This window comes from Euprymna scolopes, chromosome 41, assembly GCF_053919585.1.
Source record: "Euprymna scolopes isolate OS-2025 chromosome 41, ASM5391958v1, whole genome shotgun sequence".
Classification (NCBI taxonomy): Eukaryota; Metazoa; Mollusca; class Cephalopoda; order Sepiida; family Sepiolidae; genus Euprymna; species Euprymna scolopes.
The window spans coordinates 47,442,627-47,458,391 of record NC_136522.1 but is presented as its reverse complement, the minus strand read 5'-3'; the positions used below and the strand labels follow the sequence as shown (position 1 = coordinate 47,458,391).

At 35.4% G+C, this 15,765-nt stretch overlaps 1 protein-coding gene across 1 annotated transcript in view; it reads right to left on the bottom strand.

Annotated features, from left to right (window-relative positions):
- Positions 1-9,683, bottom strand: part of LOC145266513 (liprin-beta-1-like) — an 840,289-nt gene extending 830,606 nt beyond the window's left edge. The window contains exon 1 of the mRNA XM_080122251.1: positions 9,319-9,683. The gene's annotated coding sequence lies outside the window, so the exon portion shown is untranslated. The remainder of the gene's footprint in view (positions 1-9,318) is intronic.
- Positions 9,684-15,765: the final 6,082 nt, after the last annotated feature.

The window sequence follows — 15,765 nt, the reverse complement described above, 5'->3', positions numbered from 1 at the left end:
ATGAAATATTATTTACATCGTCCAGTCAGTGCAAAATACGATATATTATTTTCGTTATCTTGTCCCGGTTAAAAGATGAGATATTATTTTCGTTATCTTGTCAGTGTTAAATATTAAATATCATTTTTATTGACCTGTCATAGTTAAATGTAAAATATTCTATCCGTTCTCCTGTCACGGTTAAATATGAAACATTATTTTCATTGGCCTGTCATAGTAAAATGTGAAATATTATTTTCATTGGCCTTTCATGGTTAAATGTGAAATATTATTTTCATTGGCCTGTCAGTGTTAAATGTAAAATACTATTTTCGTCGTCCTGTCAGGTTAAATGTGAAATATTGTTTTCGTCGTCCTGTCACGGTTCAATGTGAAATACTATTTTCTTTGGCCTTTATTGGTCAAATGTGAAATAATATTTTCATTGGCATTTCGTAGTTAAATGTGAAATATTATTTTCATTGGCTTTCATGGTTAAATGTGAAATAATATTTTAATTGGCTTTCATGGTCAAATGTGAAATAATATTTTCATTGGCCTTTCGTAGTTAAATGTGAAATAATATTTTCATGGGCTTTCATGGTCAAATGTGAAATATTATTTTCATTGGTCTGTCAGTGTTAAATGCGAAATATTTTTTCGTTGTCCATTCACGGTTAAATGTGAAATATTATTTTCATTGGTCTTTCATGGTTAAATGTGAAATATTATTTTCATTGGTCTTTCATGGTTAAATGTGAAATATTATTTTCATTGGCCTGTCAGTGTTAAATGCAAAATACTATTTTCGTATTCCTGTCAGGTTAAATGTGAAATATTATTTTCATTGGCCTTTCGTAGTTAAATGTGGAATAATATTTTCATTGGCTTTCATGGTTAAATGTGAAATAATATTTTCATTGGCCTGTCATAGTTAAATGTGAAATATTATTTTCATTGGTCTGTCAGTGTTAAATGCAAAATATTTTTTCGTTGTCCTGTCACGGTTAAATGTGAAATATTATTTTCATTGGTCTTTCATGGTTAAATGTGAAATATTATTTTCATTGGCCTTTCATGGTTAAATGTGAAATATTATTTTCATTGGCTTTCATGGTTAAATGTGAAATATTTTTTTCGTCGTCCTGCCACGGTTAAATATAAAATAGTTTTTTCGTCGTCCTGTCACGGTTAAATGTGAAATATTGTTTTCATTGGTCTTTCATTGTTAAATGTGAAATATTATTTTCATTGGTCTGTCAGTATTAAATGTAAAATATTTTTTTCGTCGTCCTGTCACGGTTAAATGTGAAATATTATTTACATTGGTCTGTCAGTATTAAATATAAAATATTTTTTTCGTCGTCCTGTCACGGTTAAATGTGAAATATTATTTTCATTGGTCTGTCAGTATTAAATGTAAAATATTTTTTCGTCGTCCTGTCACGGTTAAATTTGAAATATGGTTTTCATTGGTCTTTCATAGTTTAATGTGAAATATTATTTTCATTGGTCTGTCAGTATTAAATGTAAAATATTTTTTTGGTTGTCCTGTCACGGTTAAATGTGAAATATTGTTTTCATTGGTCTGTCAGTATTAAATGTAAAATATTTTTTTCGTCGTCCTGTCACGGTTAAATGTGAAATATTGTTTTCATTGGTCTTTCATAGTTTAATGTGAAATATTATTTTCATTGGTCTGTCAGTATTAAATGTAAAATATATTTTCGTCGTCCTGTCACGGTTAAATGTGAAATATTGTTTTCATTGGTCTTTCACGGTTAAATGTGAAATATTATTTTCATCCGCCTGTCAGTATTAAATGTAAAATATTTTTTTGGTCGTTCTGTTTTCCGGCTTACCGCAGGGTTGTTTGCAATCAAATGCAAACAAGCTCTTGTTGAGCAGTCAAATTATACCAAATTTTCACCCAAACGATTACTACGCTATTGAATCACTATTTTCCCGGTGACCACCGTCCACTCTTTAACTTATATCCTCGAGTAGCCTTCAAGTCTTGATAAGTGGGGAATCCATTGTAAAAGAAAAAAGAAAACTAACATTTCTTGTGAAAAAAAAGAAGCTTTTATTTGTTGCTACTTATTTATATTTATTTATTCACAAAACTTACCATAGATTGATTTTGTTAATTGGATTTCCATTTTTTTTCTTCACTGATATATTACTATACGATAAATGTTTTTTTGATAATTTTTCTAGCGTTTTAAAATTTGATCAGCACTCGGTATATTCCGGTAGTTTATGTAAGTTGCTGAAATATTCCGAGACATCAACCGCGAAGAAAGCGGGCAATTCCCTGCATAAGTATCATTTTTCTTCGTTAGATTTGAAATATACATTAGTTAATTTTTATTGCCTTTTGTTAAGTTTCACTTTTTTTCTTCGCCGGCGGCCGGGGAGACTGCAGATTAATTTGAGGACAAAGTTGTAAACGTCTTGAAAAGGTTTCAAAATTAAATGAATAAACAAAAAGATTAAAAAAAAAAAAACCCAAACAAAACAAAACAAAAAACAAACAATCAAATAAAACTTAAAAAAAAAAGTACAAAAAGTCTGATTTTAACATTTAGTTTCAAAAGTATCGGAGCGTAGAATTTTTAGATATATGATACAGCACGGCGCATAGGATAGAGAATGTGAAGGATGACGAAGGGGAAGCATATGAGGCGTGAAAATAAGAGAGAGAGAGAGAGAGAGAGAGAGAGAGAGAGAGAGAGAGAGAGAGAGGGGATGAAACAAAGAAAAATATGAGAAAGAGTGAAAGAGAGGGAATAGGCAAAGGGTGGTGGAATGAACAATTGTGTGTGTGTGTGTGTGAGAGAGAGAGAGAGAGAGAGGGGGGGGGGTTAGCGATATAAAACTAAAGATTGAGAAAAGACAATACTGAAAATGAAGAAGAAAAGGGAAAAAGAAAACTGAAGTTAGGAGAGAAAGGAAAAACAAGAAATATATATGATTTGAGTGCCATCAGCTAGAATCGAAACCGAAACCACAACATAACAAAACATAGTTTCATAATTGAAATTATGTCTACAAGTTAAGCAAAAACTGAAATTCGTTTGTACTCAATATGGATTGGACTGTGGAAACGGGTGTGAATTTTTTAAAATACAAGTTGGTTTCCATGATAACAATGTTTTTGATAGACAAGAGCGATCGGACGGTCCACAGAACTTGTTTATTTACTTCACTGGGGTAGCGTGCTCTTGTTCCGTCAGCCATGACTAAGTAGAGGTCCTAAGTAATTCGCAAATGTATTTTTCGGTCGCCCACACTGAGGATTGAACCTCCAACTTTCAGGTGAATATCACTTTTACAATTGATTTATTCCCAGTACTCTAACCATTGCGCCACGGGTCCTTGCGGACAATTCTAGTACGAATTTTAGGAGCCTTAAACCTATTTTTATTCTTATGTTCAATCCTCAGTGTGGGCGACCGAAAATATATATTTGCGAATTACTTAGGACCTCTATCCAGTCATGGCTGACGGAACAAGAGCACACTACCCCCGTGAAGTAAATTCTCGAGTTCGACAGAAACATTCACGAGTTCGACAAGATACACCTGAAGAAGGTAGGAGGTTATATCGACCGAAATGTTTGGAAAATCACAGTCAAGATGAGAACAGTAGCCCGATTAATAATAATACAAAGTTCTTGCGGTTTTTTAATTTTAAATTCAGATGAACATAACTCGGCTCAAACAAAAAATTTTTGATCAAAATAAGCACCATCAAAATCAACACATTTTACCAACACAAAACAAGTGTATTTTTGCCATTAACGTAAAAAATTTATGATGAAGTCGCTGAAGGCATTTTCATATCGCTTAGGTTTTTGAAGCATTTCTCACGCAGAAAATTGTCGAGATGCTTGAAAAAATGGTAGTCGGTAGGTGAGAGGTCTGGAGAATATGGCAAAATTTCATAACCCAATTCGTTCTTCAGCAGGGTCGGTTTAGCAACGTGCGGTCGGGCATTATCATGGAGGAGAATCGGCCCTTTTCTGTTGACTAATGCTGGGTGTTGTTGTCGAAGTTTCTGGTGCATTTCATCCATTTGTTGACAGTACTTCTCTGCCGTAATGATTTCGTATGCATTCAAAAAACTGCAATGGATGAACCCGGTCGCAGACCATCACACAGTCAGCATGATTTTTGGTTCTTGTTTCGTAAAAGAAGGGAAGATGACACTTCATAACGGCGTTTCTTTTCGTTGTCGTTCAATTTGCAAGGCACCTATTTATCAAGTTTTTTTTTTATCGCCCCAATCTCTCTCACTTGGTTGGAAATCGTCGTATACGTTACATCTAATTCAGAAGCAAGTTCTCGAACAGTTGTGCGTAGATTGACTTTGACTAAGGCTCTTAATTGATCGTTGTCAACATCCGATGACCGACCACTACGCTCATTACCTTCAAGACTCTCCTCGCCGCCACGAAATTTTTTAAACCACCATTGTGCTGTACGTTAAGTAGTGGTTACTGATCCAAACGCTTCGCAAGCTGTTTCATCAGCTTTTCGGCCTAGCTTGAATTGAAATAAAAAAAATTGCGAATTTGCTTTTTTTCTCATCTTTTATACAAGAGTCTGAAAAGAAAATATTGTTTTAAACGATTGTAATTTAAACGATTAGACAGAGCGAAAAACACTCTTTAAAATGTTATATATGTTTTTTAACGAAAACTTATTCGAAAATACATCATCTCATATCAAAATACAAAAATTCCCTAAGAACTTTCTTCTCAATCTAATAATCTTCTATATATCTATAAAAGTGAACGTGTCTGTCTGTCTGTCTGTCTGTCTGTGTACATTTCCCTACGCAATAACTCTGTCAATTTTTAGTCTATAGACTCGAAATTTGAAATACCGGGTACTGAGATTTGGGAAAATCGATGTGACCGGTGTCAGCCAGAAATTTGGCTGTTAAGGGGTCAAATTTCAACGATTTGACCTTTAAGAACTCTACCAAACTCCTCCGACAATTTTGGGTCTAGACACTTGAAATTTTAGATATAGGTTCCTTGAACCTGGATCTAACTTAATAAAGTGATTTGAGCCCGAAACTATAAATTTTAAGGGGTCATAATAGGGGTCAAAGTTTTAAAAAAAATTGACGTTTTTTTTTTTTTTTTTTTTTTTTGCTCAACATACACCTCCAAACATCCGGGCAACGCCGGGCTGAAATGCTAGTTCTATATAAAAAAATAACACAGTATTTTTTATAAGTACGAGTGTTATAATTGGTATGACTCGTAAATCTGAAATAAGTTAAGCATAATTATTTAATTAGTTATTTATGAGTCATGTCCTTGACAACTTGAAATCGGTTAATAACTAGATTGCCCCTCTCGCCTCGATACCCCGTTCCAATATCGACCAAGTTATTTAGAAAGAAAAGAGGGTCGTTCCAAAAGCAAGGTCTTCTATTTTTGAAACTTAAAAACTAAAACTTTGAAGAGCTACGAAGACGGGAGTGATACCATTAAAACGAGCGACCTTTTGTGCTCCAGAATTTATATTTATACATAGTCACCATCATTCGCAATGCACTTTTGTCAGAGACGAACGATACCTCGGTGGTAAATATCAGGAGTACACTTTGTCAATCACATCTGTGTCGCCAATGAAATCGCCGAACCCATCTCCTAACTGTGCTGACAAACTGCATGAGTTTCGAAAACATTCAACAGTCATTGGTAAATTTTGATCGGTTCAATTTTCCTACATGAAAGAATTAAATAACGCATCTCTGCTTCTGACGCACGAAGCACGTCCATGACAAGTATTGTGCTCTTAGTGTCTCACGACGTCAATATCTGCAATAGAGTGATGAAACTCTCAAGTTATGAATGCATAAGTTCAGTCATCATAACAATGCAATTTGCAATCCCCTCTGATCTATCCGGGCGAAATAAAAATAAAGTAAGTTGCATAATTTTTGGAATGCCTCTGGTAAATTTAAATTATTATAAAGACACCTCTTCAAAAATTATGGTTTATACGAGATTTTGTTTCCGATTTTTTTTTTTAGATGAGGAATGATAATTCGTATTTGGATTATTCAGACTATTCTTCTCATCTTGAACTTTATCTCTACAACGTTTCGGACGATGTAACATTCGACTTTTTTCAGGCATATCTTGTCGAACTTTCTCTCGAACTCGGAATCTGTACGGAATTTCGAAGGGAATTCTGTATTTAACCCACGGAGGTAGTTTGTTCTCCTTCCATCAGCCATGGCTGGTTAGACATTCTAAGTAATTCGAAATTGTATGTTTAGTGTCGCTAGCACTGAAAATACACTTCAACTCACAGAAGAGTAACTTTACAGTTGAATTTATAAGTACTTTATCCACTACGCCACGGGTCTTTGCGGACGTAGATTAAATAAACAGTGGCGTTCGAAATTCTGTGCAGAGTCTCGAGTTCATGAGAAAGATTTCCAAGTTCGAAAGATACACCTGAAGAAGGTCGGAGGTTATATCGACCAAAAGTATAGATTTTTTATTTTTATTTAATCCTTTGAGATGAAGCTTGTTTATTCCCGACTCTTATTCTCATCTTCATAGTTGTTGTTGTTACACCACGTTTTGACCAACTTATCCTCTGGCCTTCTTCAGGTTGTTAATGCTGAGTTTTGTAATTAATTCATATACCGTCGCGGTTAATCACCCGAAGAAGGCCAGAGGATTAGTTGGTCAAAAGGTGGTGAAACAACAACTATGAAGATGAGGATAACAGTTCGCAAGAAAATGAATACATCGACCAAAATGATGGGAAAACAAGCAGAGCATCTAGGGTCCTCCTCCTCCACGAGTGAAAAATGTACTTTCACCATGACTAATGTTTGTGCAAAATTAAAAAAAGAATCCAAGGCGTGGTTATTAAGAAAAGTGCGGATAAACGAACGGGAGTGAATTACTATGCCTAATCCCCCCTTTGTCGAGGACCAATAACACTGAAGATGAGAAAAGTAGTCCAAAGAATCCAAATAATACGAACACGAGATTTGTTTAAAAAAAAACCTACACGTAAAAACGGATGTAACATTTATGAAACTCTCATTATTACGAGTAAAGTCTGCATTTAACATTTCTTCCAAAATAGTATACTTTTTAGGAATAGGTATCCAAGTCAATTTTAGTACTTACGCCGTCTTTCCGTGTCTAGCGAATGTAAATAAACTTCACCAAACAAATCAGGTTATCTTTACGATTACTGTTTACGCTTCATTTCCGGTTGCCCCTCTCCATAAAGATTTTTTTTTCTAAATAATAATATTGTTATTTAGAAAATCCTTTCACAATATGGGAGTTTCCTTTACCTATTCTGGACTTTCACCTAATAATTTAACAAAAGATAACGTAAAAAATCAATTAAAAACAAAGGAGTAACTGACAGTGGAGCGGAAACAATAATCATAAAGAGAATCACAAAGTATCTTTTTTTTTAATTTATTGTGAAGACGTTATTTTATCCCGTATTTCAGTGTATTCTGTTATGTTGTTTTGGTAACAACACGAACCGAACTGTTTTTTTTTTTACCCTAAGCTAATCTTTAGTAAAGGTAAATGGAAAGTTATACCCCCCCCCAAACAAAAACCCGTCGGAACTTGATCTTTATAATTAATTTAAAGATAGTCTTCTGGCAACTAACATCATTTTCTTTTTAAATCTGCATTTTTCGGTAAAAGTCAGTACTTGATTCGTCTTCCAACTTTCATAGTCGGAATTGCTTACATCACGATAATAAATCTGTGGATACGTATTTCTGCACCTTTTCAGTTAAATTGGGTATATAAAAAATAAAAAAAAAACAATCACAGCTGAGAATCTTCCGAACCAATAAATAAATAAATAAAAATAAAAAATAAAATTCAAAGTAAATGAAGAAAATTTTTAAATTCATTTTTAAGATGGAGAGGATTGGAGGTATTGATCTAACCCTAAGTTAGGGGAAACATGAAAGCGTTGTTCCATTTAATGTTGGTGGTAATTGGTTGTTCGGCGACGACACGACCATTTCTGTTCTGTTCCGTACAACTCGAAGGAAAACTTTCGGACTGATTTTTCATTAAATCTTGGCTGATCGTGTAGTATAGTTAACAGGCAGAAATAAAAAAATAAATATATCACAACGATTAACTGTTATTAGACAATTTGCTTTTCAACCGACTTGCATAGTTTTACATTTCTGAAAACTGTTTTAAAGCGTCCTTATTTCAGCATAAGAGTTCATCGATATCCTGTTTTTCGGAGAGAGTAAACATCCAAAATGTCCGACTTTCTGTTGGTGTTTTGTTCCTTAGAAATAGTTTAAAAAGTTATTTACCTTATCTCTAACCCTAAATCCGACTGGCAACCTCTGGGCAGATAGCGTAAGCCTTTTTGGTACTTCTGCAGAATACGGAGCTTACTATCTTTCTAGATACGATTTTCAAGTTAAATTCAAGTTTTCCCGTATCTTTTTTTTATCTAAAATTGTTAGGTGAAAGTACAGATTAGTTTGAAAACGCCATTCTCTACCCATTTTAAGAATATGTTTCTAAATAATTGCGTTATTATTTCAGTTCGTATTTTGTAAGTACCACTTTTTTTCTACGCATTAAAACAATCCAAGTCGGTTGAATATTTAATTTTCTTGCGTTTGGTAACAGTTACCCCTAGTTTGCAGTGGAGTTAGGACATTCGTAGATGGTAACATTTAATGCTACTAAGACAAAGCTCCTTTCCTTTAACAATTGAAAGAAACCTTTTCAACCACCGATTGCTATGACTTATAACACTCTACCTGATAGTCCATCATCTAAGCACCCCGACTTAACATTGACAGATAACATGAATTGGAACACATACACAGAAGACATTACCAAGTCTGCTGCAAAGAAGGTGGGTTGTACATGCCAAGCTAGAAAACTCCTCCCATATGCCAGCATTCTACAAGACTACCATTCACTCATACATGGAATATTGTTGCCATATCTGGAGTGATGTATCAACCACTAATCTTTATCACGTATCAACGTTTCAATTTTGCCTCCTTAGCAGCCCTTTTGTTCCGGATGAAAACCGATTAAAACGTGTTCTACATGTATGAATACCTTATATACCAAATTTCAAGTCTGTAGTTTAAAATTCGTTGAGTATATAGGTTGAGAAACGTTCTCATACACACACACACACACACACACACACACACACACACATTTTCACTTTTATAGACATAGATTTGAATTTTTACACTTTCTTTCGTTTGTTGGCTTATCTGCTAAATCCCATTGATTAGAATTAAAAATATCCTTTAAAGACTTACCTTTAGAAATAAAAGGCATCCAAACGAAAATACGAAATATTAAGGAATAATCCGACTGATTCAGGACCATTCGTAAATGCTATATTTTTTTCTGTTTTATGTATTTCCTTTAACAAGTTCTACACATTCAAGGAAACGGAAGGTTTCGAAAAGTACAAAATTCAGTAAGAACTATCGTTTGTTAAAATCATAAATTATTCTTTCGTGTTTTTTTTTTTTTTTTTTTTTTTTTTTTTTTTTACAACTGTTGTTGGATAATAAATTCGTTGAAAAGATCCAGATTGTTTACATTAAAAAAAAAGAAACAAAAACAATATGGAGGAATTCTTTTAAAACGCGAAGTGCGCATGTCATAAGGCACGCAATTACGCGGAGTATTTAACAGGGATTCAAATCTATTGTAACTGATGCAACAAAGTTAATGTTTTGTCAAAAGATTGAAGAAAGAGATAAAATAACATTATATAAAAGGGAGTGAATATATTTTAGAATCTGAAACATGTCTTTGTTAATTGGCAACGGTGAAGTCATGAGTTAATTCGTTTTGTTCAAATATCTATAAAGAAAACGGTGTTTTATTATTATTATTATTATTCATCTAGTTGTCCTTTGTGGGAATATTAATCAAATGAAATATTGTACATAGGATCCAGAATTTATAATTTCACAAAATGTAAAATAAATCGAAAGATTATCTTGATGTTTGTGTAGATTAACGATGTTTTAAACAAACACATTTCATGTGAAAACATTATTATGTACTTGCGCATCATATCGAAATTAGTATAAATTAAAAAAAAAAAAACGAAAAACGATCCAGTAGACAAATGATAACAAGTAAAATAGGATTCGTTAAATTATCAAGTTTTATCATATGTTTTAACGTGGAAGAGTTGTGCAACAAATTCTTTATGGCAAACTAACTTTTCTTTTTTTACTTGGGAGTCACCACTTATCAAGGCTCGAAAGTCACTCGAGGATAAATGTTAATGAATATAAGGTGATTGCGTAGTAATCGTTAATGATGTAAATTGTGTAGAATTTGATTATCTATAGGAGGCGCAACAAGAATTTGTTTACATTAGATTTGAAGGCTACTATATTGTATTAAACCTGGAAGCAGATCAGCGGAATAGTGTTCCACAAACGGGTAGTTCTTGGAAATAAACTTTGTTCATGGAATCTGTCTTTAGATTTAGGCGCAGATAGAGAGTGGGGGAAATTGTTGATAGTGGTTGTAGCTAGTCGAGTGTTTTTTTGTGAAAGTTTGGAATGGGAGAACCATTGAGTGCAGTCGAGCACTTGACATGAAAATAACTATAGATCAGGGACAGGCTCACAAAGTCTCTTCTGTGGGAAAGAGGTCACAGGGAAGAAAAAAGGGCATCATTTACTAGGTTTCCAAGCCGATTTTAACCTCTATCAAGGCTGGATAGGGCGCGCCGAGCAACTCATACCCAGATGTGGCAACAGTACTCCATTTTAGGGAGTATCTGGCTCTTATACAAATAGAAGATTGCATCGGCAGTGAGATACTTTCTGGAGTGATAGAGTGATCCAACCATTTTTCCAGCGATCTTAGCAACATATTTGATGCATGTGTTCCATTTCAGATCAAGAGTTAAGGTCAGTCCCAGAAGCTTGTCAAGACATGGAGCTCCCCAAAGACGAGAGCCATTCATTTCAATTGAGACGTTATGGGGGTCAGAGCGATTATAATGAAAGGAGAGAAGCTTGGTTTTGGATGCATTATACCAGCCACCTTTTTCCCCACTGCACCACGTTCTTGAGAGAGAGAGAGAGAGAGCGAGAGAGAGAGAGAGAGAGAGAGAGAGAGAGAGAATAAGAAAATCTTGGTCATCGCTGGCCTTTGAAGTGTTGCCATAGATTGTCGTGTCTTCTGCAAAAATATCTATGAATGAACTAAGAATGTGATTTGGGAGATCATTGATATAGATCAAGAAGAGAGTTTGGCCCAGGATGGAGCCTTGAGGGACGCCAGCGTTAATAGTATGACTTTCTGATTTCTGCCCATCAACTACTACGAAAGGATTTAATAATTGAGAGGACATTTCCAGCTATTCCATAGCTGGCGATCTTGTGAAGTAGACCTTTATGTCATATTCTATCAAAAGTGTTTGATATGTCAAGAGCCATTGCTCTAGAAACGAAGCCCCTGTCGAGAGATTCACTATGTTATATAACAGTTAGTACATCAGCAGAACGGAAACCATATTGCATGTCACTGAGCAGATTATTTTTGTTGAGGTGGTTGACCACTTCTCTGATTATCACACATTCTAGCAACTTACTCATGATGCACAGTAGACTAATTGGTCTGTACTGAGAGTTTTGTGGCATGGGGTACCAACATCATACAGTGATATGTATTTGCAATGAAGGGTTCATTTTTTTTTTTTAATTTTCTTCCTTTGAAGATTGTAACGCTGGGTATGGGGCAGCAAAACTAGCTGCCAGCATTGCCCTGCTTTTTATTGAAACCAACCGAGAGCTCTTTTTAGTATCCTCGTTGTTCTCTTAAGTGCAATTGTCTGGATTTCTTTTGCACTTGGTTCCCCAGGAATATTAGTTAGGTAGGACTTCAGGTTCTTCTTCATAAGCCCTGTGGCACCTATAATAACTGGTATGATTGATATCTCTAAGATTCCTCTTTCTTTTCATATCCCACATTGATATTTGGTCTGTTTCTCCCTTTCAGCTCTGTTCAGCCATCCATCATTAGGGACACTCACTTCAACCAAGATTGCAACTCTCTCTGACTTATTCCATATAACTATGTCTTATAATTACTTGGTCGTAATGTATGGTATATAAGTCATTTCCATCTCGTCGTCATTCCTCGGCAGGGGCGCCTCCGGCAATTAGCGATAAACTAACAAGGAAGGTGAACCGCCTAGAACTGCGTAGAACCAGTTTCATACAATAATCAAAAGGGAAAAAGTCATTACAAACTGGTCTAGACTTAGTGAATTTCTCTATCATTTGAGAGTTATTAGTAAAGTGCAGAAACGTATATGTAACTTGATTCACCCCCACCCTTTCTTCTTCACCGCGACCATTCCCTCACAGACGTGATGTTGCTAGTCTCAGTCGTTTTTATAAATACTATTATGGTATGTGTTCTTTAGAATTGTCTTAATTCTGCTTTCTTTTGTTCCAGCTCGTTCGACTCGTTGCTACAGAGGTATTCATCGATTCGCTGTTTTAATGCATCATTATAATACAACGTATTCCAGTAGCTTCTGTCTAAGAACTGCAAAGTTTTAAAACTTTTTTCTTGCTCGCTATTTTCCTCCTACCTACAACCTTGATATATTTAAGATTAAGGTCAATGGACATTTCCTATCTTTGAGATATCTTTCTTTCTTGTTAGATTCTTACACACATTGTCTCGAGCGATTTCCATGAAAAGGCCAGTCAGGAGACTGCATGCCTCTAACAACATAAAGATGGCTCATTGTCTGACCATTACTCTTCTATATTATATGAAGCATTCCCGAAGTTATGCCATAACTCAAAAACTATTTATATGACCAAGATGAAAACTTCGACCAACCAATACGACTTCATGCATATTAGACCACGGGGCATAATCTTCGAGATGACTATACAGAAGTCCAACTCACTTAACAAATGAACCGGCGCACACTCTAGTGATGATGTCACAAGTAAGAACGCGAGGCTGTACACTCCACCAAACCAGCCAATTTCTGATTTTCAAATCCGGCAAACATACAAAATAAAAGATATTGCATCATAGTTAAGTGATCTATTAGTAGAAGAAATGACTCTCCGCTGTTTTACATGTTCAAGCTTTGCAAAGTGGAAAGAAATTTGATATGTTCTGCGAAAGGGATATATTCGTTTGAAGTAGCTGAGTGAACTTGGCTATTACGAGGAATGATCTTGTGAGTTGCCTTACTGAACCAGTGTTCACGGTCGGAGCTGGTAATATCCTTAATGCGAGGCTTTCGGCATACTTTTCAACATATCTCTCAGACGGTACTACCAATCAGTATTTATGGCTTAAACAGGCAATCATATTCTTGTAAGGGGGAACCCGGATGTACTCTTCTTCATTACATACAAAATTAAAACAATAACCAAGGTTCCAAACAAAAGGGACATCACGACTCTTTAAAAGGGGTCTCGAAGACAAACGTAATTTATAAAGTCATAGGAAAATAGCAGTAATGAGACTTCATATTCTGCTTGACAACGTAAGGATAGGCCAAAACCAAACCTTTGCATTACTTCTTTATGGCGTATCATAGAATTATGATTCAGCGTTTTTCAGTCCAATAGTGGCTTTGTTGCTGTCGCGCTGAGGTGATTCTGTTCAGTCATAGAAAGCCCACCCTCTCAGGCATTACCTTCTCTCTGAGAAAGAGGGCTAGTTTATTGCTAATCACCTGAGGCACACCTACCGAGGAATACCGACAGAGAAGCTGGTGCATTTCTATAGACGAGAGTGCGCTTATTCTAATGCCTTGGCTTCTATATACAGCATAATCATATTGATACACCGAAGTTAAGCGACGTCGAGATTGGTCAGTACTAAAATGGGTGACTGTGAATACCAGGTGCTGTATGTGCTCTCCGGTTATCTTGGCATTGTTTCACGTTGTCCTGGACTTCTGCTTGAGATTGGAATCAGGAACTGTCGACTCAAGATGACTGTGTTTTAGGATTATGCAACCCTTGCTTCACAGCTACACACGAAGCCACCCTTACAGAGGATATCCATTGTCTCTGAAAACTGAACAGAAGCTATGGCTTTTGAAAACTATACCTGAAATATTCTCTAAGTTGAACCACCTGAAATATTCTCTAAGTTTTACCATGGAAACGTCGATAGCTCAAAATATATTTTATCAGGTTGAAATTTTGAATGGTTATAAACGTTGTGAAAGTGTTAACAATTAGGGACTTTACGTCAGTAGCGATTAAGTTAGCTAGTGTGAATTTTGACAAGGATCACATTTAGTGCATGTCAGTATAACCTTAATCTGCAAACATAATCGTTCCCAGAAAAGTGTGACGTAAATTTAAAGCAGGGGATAGAGATCAAATGCTGCAGACAAAACAGCTTTTCGGGAAAGAAAAAATTAAGGTCTTTAAATAAGATTTTCGGCGAAAGCCATGCAAATGAGCCACGGCCAATAATATAGGAAACTTATAATCTAGGATAATACTACTTCGACGGCGTCACTCATTTCGTTAAGTTAGAAAGTTAAGTTTAAGAACTTAAATAACTAGCTACGATAACATTAGTCTCTCTATCCTTGGAAAATTATCTCTAAATAAAACTATTTATGAAGTTTCAGCAAACGTCTCCTTGTGTGTCATTCTCCACGAAAAAGAATGACACACAAGGAGACCTTTTTATAATCTTTTTCCTTTTTCTTTGTCGTGACGTCACCTCGCACACGGCTCGGTCATTTGTATACAGCTGCCATGCGCGCGTCTGCGCTCTGTTCCAACCCCAGACAAAGCATATTGCCACTTGAACATGGAGGGGGACCTACTGATTGAGATCATATATACTTTTATTTGTTTAATTTTGGAGGAGGATATTGAACTTTTTGGGGGAGTAGTTAACTTTATAATAATAATAACAACAACAACAACAATAATAATACAGAGATATTATTATTCTATATATAATGAATATACATTCTTTTGTCATCTAATTTACATACGTGCTTGTGGTGTGTACAAATACACCTATGTAGATTAGCTGATTACACTAAAGAAAAGAATCAGTCGTAGGAACATTCCATGATTTCATATACTCGTGTATATGCGGTCACAGTCGCAATGTAACATAGTCCATAATAATATCAGCAGCAGCGAAAGATGGCTGGTTTGCGAAGAGGTTAGCAGCAGCAGCAGTTGAAAAACGCAAATTAGGAAGTGTGCGCGAGAAGGGAAAGCAAAAAAGGAGCAAAAATGCACTACATGGTCGGGAAAAAGAAAGCCGAAGTGGAAGAAAATGGACGAGTAGTCGAAAACGAGAATGGACCGGCTGTGACCGGCTTGCGGTCGGAGGAAGAAGAAGAAGAAGAGTGTAACCGGAGAGAGGGACGATGGCGAATGGGTTTTAAGTGGTATCGAGACGGGAAAGTAACTGTTATAAAACCTTTTGTTAAAAAAGAAAAAAATATGCCGACCCGGATTTTGATTTATTTATTTTCTTTGTTTGTAAATACAACGTTATAGAAGATAAACTAATTTGCAAATTGCTTTTAAGAACATTTTTTGATTTTTTTGTACAAATATTTCGCAATTGTGTTTAATCTTCCTCTCCAGACTTTTCTTTGAAAATGTAATTTTCAACATGTTATGCTTAATTTCTAAATTGTACATTACCGCCTCCCATACACGCATGATGTCGCAGACAAATTGATTTCTTCTTTCTTTTCA